This window comes from Talpa occidentalis, unplaced genomic scaffold (genome assembly GCF_014898055.3).
Source record: "Talpa occidentalis isolate TD23 unplaced genomic scaffold, MPIMG_talOcc4v2.1 talOcc4.3, whole genome shotgun sequence".
Lineage (NCBI taxonomy): Eukaryota > Metazoa > Chordata > Mammalia > Eulipotyphla > Talpidae > Talpa > Talpa occidentalis.
The window spans coordinates 134,123,273-134,132,806 of record NW_023603184.1 but is presented as its reverse complement, the minus strand read 5'-3'; the positions used below and the strand labels follow the sequence as shown (position 1 = coordinate 134,132,806).

At 45.4% G+C, this 9,534-nt stretch overlaps 1 pseudogene; it reads left to right on the top strand.

Moving 5' to 3' along the window:
• The first annotated feature begins 6,787 nt into the window (after positions 1 to 6,787).
• Positions 6,788 to 9,022, top strand: LOC119255191 (DPY30 domain-containing protein 1-like; annotated as a pseudogene).
• The last annotated feature ends 512 nt before the right edge of the window (positions 9,023 to 9,534 follow it).

Genomic DNA, 9,534 nt, shown 5'->3' with positions numbered 1-9,534 from the left:
TCTCCCCCTGTATAAATACCCCTGCCCACTGCCAAAGAGGAGGACGGTGGTTTTTCGGACATGAGTCTGCCACCCTCCTCATTTGTCGACAAATAAAACCGCTTTCCTTTTCCTCAAACTCAGTTTCCTTTTATTGGCTGAGGGAAACTGAGGCCAGCGTTCGGTAACAATGCTTAGAAAGAGTTTGTGAAAATTTCATTGTTGGAAAAGATGCTTTAAAAGGAGGAAGAAAGGGCCTCCCGGTGGTGCAGCGGTTGAGCGCTGGGTTGCGAAGCTGCCCGCGGCCTCTGCGGCGCCGGTTCGATCCCCGGCTGCTCCCCGGCCACCAGAGGAGGGTCCCACATGGCGCGCAGACCTCTCCTGCCGCCCGCTGCTCCCCTCAGCAGTGTACTTCGGTCCTTCTGCCTGCTCTGCTCCCCGCTCTGGCTCTGGTGAATTCTCTCACCCTCCCGCGCTTCTGACTGTACCCAGTGCATGTATAAACAAAACAAACAAACAAATAAATAAATAAATAAAACATGCCTCTATTAAAAAAAAAAAAAAAAAAATTAAAAAAAAAAATAAAAAAAAAAATAAAAGGAGGAAGAAAGAGAGAGATTTGGGTACTTTTGTTAGGGGGAAAGGATGTCCTAAAGCAAATTCCATACAGGCTTTGTGGACTCCACCCCCACCCCAGGCCAAAGCCAAAGACACTGGGAACTCCAAATCCCATCACCACCCAAGGGAAGGTGGCTAGGACCTGAGGGTGGGGTTAAGCAGCAGGTTGGTATAAAGCCAGACACGTGGGCTTTGGAGGGGTCCCCCATTTTGGCTCTCCGCCAGCTCGCAGCGTCCGGCCAACTCAGAGAGTGCCTTTGGGTTTCCAGGTCGTCGGATCGGGTAGGACGCATTAAAGACTTTATTTCCCTATTTTCCCCCTGAGTTGTACATTTTCCTTATTTCCTTTTCCCTTGTAAATAAACCTTTTATTAACCTTTTTGGAGTATTAATAAGTCCCTTTTAAGTGTGCGGGTGAGGACCCACAGCCAGGCAACCCGTTCAATATCGGGGCTATCCTGTAACAACTGGATTAAAATGGAGAGTTTGCATAGGGAAGCACCACTACAAGTTTAGGGAACTGGAGTTACCTAGTTCCCTGCCATGATTCTGCATCTCACCTCCCATCCAGTTCTCCACAGAAAGATTCCCCAAGGTGAGGAAAAGCCAGTCCTCCTACAGAAGGAGGCACAGAAAATTCTCCAGACCCTATCCATTCATGTACCAGAGATGCAGCCTGCCTATTCACTAACAGGAAGGTGTGGCCACCTGATCACCAATGGTCTGGCATTCCAGGGAACACAAAGGCATGTGGGGACTCTGTTGAGAGTGTGAGCTACTCTAGTGGGCTCTGAGACCTGGGATGTTGATCACGGAGGACCCACCAGGAGGGGAACTGCTGTCAGCTACAAGCAGTGATTCTTTATTTTCCTCAGCATGTTTATATGGGAATTGTGAACAAGGACATCTGTGCTCATCATAAGTCAGGGAAAACAGAATGACCTTGCCTCACCATGTACGTGAGCCCAAGGACACCATGTAGTGAGCCTTTGGGCTTATCCAGACATGGCTGTCCTTGTAGATATCTGCTGCACCAAGTTACACTGAGGAAACTTCCAAGGAGGCACAAGTACAGGGCATCCCTCCCAGGCGGTTTGCCGCCCTGGCGCACGTGAGTCTGCTCGGCGTTTCTGTCAGCCCTTCTCTTTGCTGTCCTCAGGTCACCTCTTGATCATCCTTACACAACAGAGAGGGAAAAAAAAAATCACTTTTTTTTTTTCTATTATGGAGAGTATAGAAATCTCAAAGAAGAGTACACAGATCTGAGGCAAACTCTGCTCTAGTCCTTCAGAAATGGAGACCAAGAAATAAGCTATTTGTGTTCATGGGTATGTTGTAGAGCAACCCCGATACAAAAAGGGGTGCCTTACTGTGGGTCCTCACCCGCGCGCTTAAAAGGACTTATCAATGCTCTACTGCAGGCACACGTGAAAGGTTAATAAAAGGTTTATTTACAAGGAAAGGGGAAATGAGGAAATGTACAGCTCTGGGAGAAAAGTGGGAGACAAAGTTTTAAATGAGTCCTACCCGATCCGCCGATCAGGAATCCCAAAATGGCGCTCTGAGAGCTGGCCGCCAGCCAGGAGCCGGGAAGCCAGGAGGCGAGCGATCACGAGCCAGAGAGAGCCCAAGGCCCACGTGTTTGGTTTTTATATCCAACCTGGCTGCCCAACTCCACCCTCAGGTCCCAGCCACCTTCCCCTTGGTGGTGATGGGATTTGTCTTTCCCAATGTCTTGATGGCTTTAGTCTGGAGTGGGGGTGGGGTCCACAAAACCTGCATGGGATTATCTCAGGACATCATTTCCCCCTAACAGGTGTTCATAGATATTCTAAATAATTAGGCCTACTGATCTTCCCAGTTCCTTTCAGATAAATCTGGCATAGCCTGAGGAGACAAAGCAAGTGAAGGTGTAGCAACCAAGTCTGGAGACAACATCTGAGCTTTGGGGAAATTGAAGGCCAGCCTGGACTTCCCACCTATTCTTCCCACAGTTTTGTCACCCCATGCTCCTGTGATGAACCAATAAAGACATACTGATTATCCATTTGTGCAGGAACCACAAAAAAATTCTCCAAAGTGGAAGCTGGGCTAGCGGGTGGGAAAGCCATTCCCTAGGGGGAGAGCTGAAGATGTGCTAAGATCCTTAACCTCCCCAAACTAGTGTGAGTCTCTGAACCCAGAAGCCTGCAAACCACATATAAATCATGTTCCCACTCCCCACCCCCACATCACTCAATGTAAGGGGATAGAGTTTATATAATGATTTGTCAGGATGGAAATATTTTCTCAGTGGAATATACCTGGAGTTCCTGGAGAAAATAACTCTTTTCTGTGCAGCTGGTAGAATTCCTTTGTAGGAAAAGACAATATTGAAGAGATGCTAGTAACTACATCCCAAGGAGATTTCCTGTGGGTCCCCAAGATTCATGAAGAAAGAAGTTAAATTGATTTACTATGAAGGGAAGGTGCACGCTTGGGTATTGGGAAGGAAAAGTTGGAAAAAGAGAAGATGACACAATTGGTTGCTATAGAGAAGCAAAATTTGCCAACCCAAAATAATCTCCTTGGTCTGGGATTATTTGATAGGAGGGAATCTGAAAGCTAGGTGCAAATTGCCCTTTTGTAAAAGACATTCATACATATAAAGGAAAACAGTCATTTGTAAAGGTAGCGCCTCTGGGGAAGACTTAACTCAGACTTTTATCAATGGAGAGGTCACAACTTCAATTTGCATAAAAGTTATACCCTTGTTTGTTTGTTTAACCCCCCTTAACTAACCTCCTCCCCCACAACACCCTTTCTCTTCAGCTGACATTATTTAGGGAGGTAACCTAAATCCTTTCAGAAAGTTACTCCATTTTCACTATTTTGCATGTATATAGTAGATACACGTTATAATAAACTTGTTTTGCTTTATTCTCTTGTCAATCAGTACAATGATGTTTGGTGGAGGGTAAGAGTAGAAAATTTAGGAAGGAGGCACCACCAGACCAGAAACTGGAGGTGGGGGTAGAAATGATTAACATAGTCCTTAAAAGGGCCATAGAAATGGAAACTGCTTAGCCCCTGGCGGCCACAGCCAGTATCTGACCCCTATAGAAAGTATCTGGAGGCTCAGACCAGAGGTGGGGAAATGGAGATTGAGTCCTCTTAGAGGAGGATTATAGAGAATCACAAATCCTCAGATCAACCTGGTCACACCCTAGACACAATTAACAATAGATAACAATTCCACAAAAGCATAGATAACATTCCACAAAGAACCCCTCCCAAAAAGAACACAGCATCAGCACAATTTCTGCACTGACAAAACTCAGCTCTCCTACCCACCTGTGACTAAGCAGGTGTTTCTCTTCACAAACCTTTTCCCTTTGCAAAACAGGAGTGGAAGCTCCTCTGTCCAACTGTGACTACGCAGGTGCCTCTCTTTTTCTTTCTCTTTTTCCTATTAAACCTGTCCCCTTTTTTTCTGATTTTTTAAAAAGATTTATTTATTTATTTATACAAGCACTGGGTACAGTCAGAAGCGCGGGAGGGTGAGAGAATTCACCAGAGCCAGAGCGGGGAGCAGAACAGGCAGACTGACGAAATACACTGCTGAGGGAAGCAGTGGGCAGCAGGAGAGGTCTGCGCGCCATGTGGGACCCTCCTCTGGTGGCCGGGGAGCAGCCGGGGATCGAACCGGTGCTGCAGAGGCTGCGGGCAGCTTCGCAACCCAGCGCTCAACCGCTGCACCACCAGGGGAGGCCCTTAAACCTGTCCTTTTAAAAGGAGGCCCTTAAACCTGTACAGGCTTGCCTGCCTGTACAGATATCTTCCTTTCCTGGGTAAACTCTCCATGTGCTGCTGAAAGGGGAACTCTGACGAAACCCTTCCCTGAGGTAACCCAACAGCTTCAAACCAACAGCTCTTCAAACAATTCACTGAAACCAACAGCTCTTCAAACCAACATCAATGTTGACTTGTTTATTTTCAGCCTAGAAGAACAATGAGGGGACGGAAAAGATGCCCTTTTGCCTCCCTTCGTCCTAACCAACCTAACAAGTTTCTAACAGTGTAATTAATCTCCACAGAAAGGGGAGGTTTCAGGTTCCCTGCCCCACCCTAGGAAATGTGGAGCTGACCAGGAAAGAGCTGGAGAAGGCTGAGGATGGAAGGATGGAAGAGGCTAGGACACTAAAGGAGGCACGTGGAGCAGAGACACATGAAGAAGAAACCACGCTTGCTTCACCGCCTTGGACTGGTACCAAGGACTTGGGGAACGTGGAAGGAGACACTTGGAAGAGATTTGAATCGGGTAACTGTGGGGCGGATGACAATGGCAGCCTTTATCTAGACTTCTGCTTTCATTTTGCTCCTTCTAGACTTGCCAGGCCCCTCCTGACCCTCCCCCCCAGCAGGTGCTTTTAGACTTGTGGCAAGTTTTCTAGCCTCAGTGGCTCTGCTTTGGGCCAACTCTGAGGAAATGAGTGATTTATTAAGCCTATTATCCTTTCTTCTCTCCTTTCTATCACATACTAATTGTCTTAAATTTCTTTTCTATTAAAAGTCTTGTGCACTAGGAGTATGCTTTGTCTTTGTGCGACAGATGGTAGAGCCCATTTAGAGCAGGCAGGTGTGGGGGGCCTGGGGTGGCCTGCTTTCCGCCCACTCACAGTTTCAGGAGAAAAAAAGAGAAATTTCTGTGAAGATATTACTAAATCAATGGCTAAGTGATATTTGGAAAAATCTCCATTACCTCTATGAAATTACTTAAAAAGTTTATATTTCTGATTCATGCTTTCATGGGGATTTTATTTTGTTTTATCTCTTGTGGGAGGAGTTCAAAGCAACAAGTTGTCTGCCAGACACTTGAGTTACCTCAGGAGAAATAAAATGCCATACAGTCTTGTTACATCAAGTGTTTATAGGATGCTTTGTAGTTTTTAAATGTTCTCGTGAAATCATTATTTTCTGGCAGTATCATACTTTCCATTTTGTGGATGAGGAACTGGACTTCACAGAGAATAAGTAACTAGGCCAAGCAAAAGGCAATTTGAACTTTGATTCCTTTTTTTAATCATTTAAGGCATCTACTTTTTTTTTCTTAAAGATTTTTTTTTTATATATATACAATAGCTGGGGTACAGGCTAGAGGTGCAGGGGGTGAGAGGATTCACCAGACACAGAGTGGGAAGCAGAACAGCTAGAAGTGTTAGGGGGAAATGATGTCCTGAGTTAATCCCATACAGGCTTTGTGGACCCCACCCCCACTCCAGACTAAAGCCATCAAGACATTGGGAAAGACAAATCCCATCACCACCAAAGGGAGGGTGGCTGGGACCTGAGGGTGGAGTTGGGCAGCCAGGTTGGGTATAAAAACCAAACACGTGGGCCTTGGGGGGCTCGCGATCGCTCGCCTCCTGGCTTCCCGGCTCCTGGCTGGCGGCCAGCTCTCAGAGTGCCATTTTGGGATTCCTGATCGGCGGATCAGGTAGGACTCATTTAAAACTTTGTCTCCCACTTTTCTCCCTGAGCTGTACATTTCCTCATTTCCCCTTCCCTTGTAAATAAACCTTTTATTAACCTTTCGCGTGTGCCTGCAGTAGAGCACTGATAAGTCCTTTTAAGCGCGCGGGTGAGGACCCACAGTCAGGCACCCCATTTTGTATCGGGGTTGCTCTACAACAGTTGGACCGAAAGCACTGCTGAGGGGAGCAGTGAGTGAGACAGGAGAGGCCTGCCCTGCCATTTGGGAATCTTCCTGGCTGGCCGGGAATCGAACGGGTGCTGCAGAGGCTGCAGACAGCTTCACAGAGCTGCGCTCAAGCCACTGCGCCACTGGGGAGGCCCAAAGCACCTACTTTTTTTTCAAGGATGTTATTTTTTCAGAGCAGTTTCAGTATCATAGTGCAAAAAGTTGACATTTGTGGAACCATTTTAAAAGTGGAGCCATTAGAAAGAAACTGCATTACCTGTTTTGTTTGAACTAGGTCAAAAACCTATGGACTAACACCCAAGGAAGGGTGGAGATGAGGAGGGAAGAGAAGAAGCTGGAGAGGAGACTGAGGAAGGAAGGAAGCAGGATGGAGAGCCAGAAGGAGACCTGGAGGAGACACATGGAGCCAAGAGACATGTGAAGAAGCTGCGCTTGCCTTTTGGTCCTGGACAGGTTGAAACAGGTGTGGTTTGTGTGTAAGAATTAGGAATGGAGTCAGCATATCTTCAAATGCAACTCAGGGCATGTCTAACACAGGGTCTTGCAGAAGTGGCAAAAGTTCGTCCAGTGGATCCAATAGAATACTTAGCGTTGTGGCTTTACAAGTATAAAGAAAATGTAACCGCAGAGCAAGCAAGAGAAAGGGAAATGGTGGAGTTGGAACATGAAAGAGAAATAGCTCTAATGGAGCAGGAAATGATGGAGCGGCTCAAAGCAGAGGAGCTCATGTTTCAGGAGCAACAACTGGCCTTCCAGCTAGAGCTGGAAATGCAAGAAAAAGAGAGAGTGAGAATAGAAGAACTAAAGAAAATAGAAGAAATAATGGCGATGGAGGCAAGAATGAATATGGAAAATATAGTTAAGGGTGATGATGCCCCCCATTTAGAGGAATCAGGCAAAACACTAGCTGAAATTAGCTACCGGTACGGGGTGCCTAACTTGAGCAGAGTGGAGGAGGTTGATGAGCTGATGCTATCTGATGTTGCATTAAACATTGATTAAGATTTATTGTCTCAACCAACCCGAGTAATAAATTTTTCTGCTTGTTTCAATTTAAAAAAAAAAACCTATGGTCTGGGTCAAAAAGGAATATTTTTAAGAAACCATCAAACAAACAATTGTTTGAAAAGGTGTCCAGATCACTAGAACTATGGACCTTTTCCCTAGAGAATAGAATCAGTAACCAATTATGTTTAGCCAAGAGTAGTTTGAGCTTGTTGACAATAATCAACTCTTTAACCATTTCAAATTCTTTTCTTCCAATAAAAAAACCCTGACGTTTGTAAGGACATGACTGAGGGGTACCCAGGGACCCTAAGCTGTTAGGGGATATATGCTTTAAAAAGCATCCGAACGTACAAAGGCAAAGAAGGCATACTCTTAGTGTGATAGATTTTTTTAATAGAATTGGTACACAGAGAGACAGAGAAGAAAGATTTCAAATCATAGTTTCCCATTAAAACTACCCAAGTTAACCCTTGTGGGCAAATGCCAAACCAAATAGGCTTGGCCCAAAGTGGAGCTGCTGATACCCAAAAACTTCACACAAGTTTAGAGTATAGGTTGGCAGGGAACCACAAGAACTGGGACAGAAAGAGGAACTCAAAATTGAGAATATACCACATCAAGATAATGGCTGCCATAGTCTTGGGCAAAGGCCGGGAGTCATCTCCCACATGTTCTTCAGCTACATGTCTCTTACAAGGATCTTTTCCAAATGTCTCTACATGTGTCTCCTTCCACATGTCTCCTGCCAATAGTACCAGGAAGCGAGTTGAAGCCAGAAAAGCAAGAAGGCAAGAGCATGCAGTTAAAAGTCAAGCATGGCTGCTTCATTCTGTCTATGGTTCCCAGTGATGCCCTACTCAGGAAGTGAGGTTCATGGCAAGCTGGGAGTTAGAGTCTTTAGTGCCTGAGATCTCTTAAGCATGAAGATAGGGGCAGAGTCTTTAAAAACATGGCGGAAAAAATGAGGACTCCCTGGTGGCACAAGGGGTTAAGTCTCAGTGCTATCAAGCTATCACCAACCACCATGGCATGAGTTTGATCCCAGCCAGGGAGCTGACCCACATGGCACAGCAGACATCACCTATCTCACCCACTGCTCCCCTTAGCAGTGTATTTCAGTAGATCTGTCCGTTCTGCTCCCCACTCTGTCTCTGGCGAATCCTCCCACCTTCCCCCACACCCATCACATCTCTGGCCTAATCCCCAGCTCTTGTATGCATAAATAAATCTTAACAAAAAAAATCAGGGAGGGGAGTTCATTCAGAAGGTTATTCACAGGCTCAGAATTTGCTCTCTCTTGTTCCTCTAACACTTTTTCCCTCGTTGGGACACAGTTTAAGTTTCTGCCTCAATCTGTGTAGCTTGACTTGCAATTCTTTGTGACATCGTCAGTCTTAAATAATGGGGAGTTTTGCACTCTATTGATCTCATTTAATTTTGTAGTATGGCCCACACAAAAATCGGGTTGATCACTGCAAATAATAGCAGACCATGATAAAATGGACTGAACCATAGTTATATTCATAAATGTGTTATCATGTGTGTCATTGTTACTAGAACAAATCAGGAAGCAGGTACATTTTTCATTCACCCGAACGGAGAACAATGCACATTCAGAGTTTTAGCCCAGGTCTTTGTTAACTTTCCTGTTCTCTGCTGCAGTCAAATCGAAAGCGACATGCCACAGAGTATCAAGCTGGGCAACTAGGTGAATGACATTGTGTTAATTAAACGAGAAACCAGTGGGCATGAAGTGGCTCTGGATGCTCTGGTGAGCCATATGTGAATTGGAAATTAGATAAGTCCCAGGAAAAGTCAAGATACATCAGTGATATTTTTGTGAACCAGTGTTTTTAGGAATTCTAAGACATTCCTTCAATATGAAGGGCAAGTTGCTATGCCTCCTATCACAAAGAGGCGTAGCACATAGCAGCTGGGTTAACTATCTCAGGTTCCTTGCTCCTTGGTGGCACAATTTACAGACAGGCTCCATTCAGTCTCTCAGAGGGCCCCCAGCAGGACTGAGCTCCAGTTGTCTACAGTAGATTTTGAATTTCAATGTGTGAAGTTGAATGCAAGCCATAGGTAAAAGAGTCCAGGATATCACCACAGATTCTGTCTAGATTGGCTGACATGATAAGTTTCTTTCGAGTAAAATGGAAAGCAATACAGGAAGAGAAAATTTTCTGGGGAAGATATGGAGATTAATTTTGCTCAGTTTAACTTTG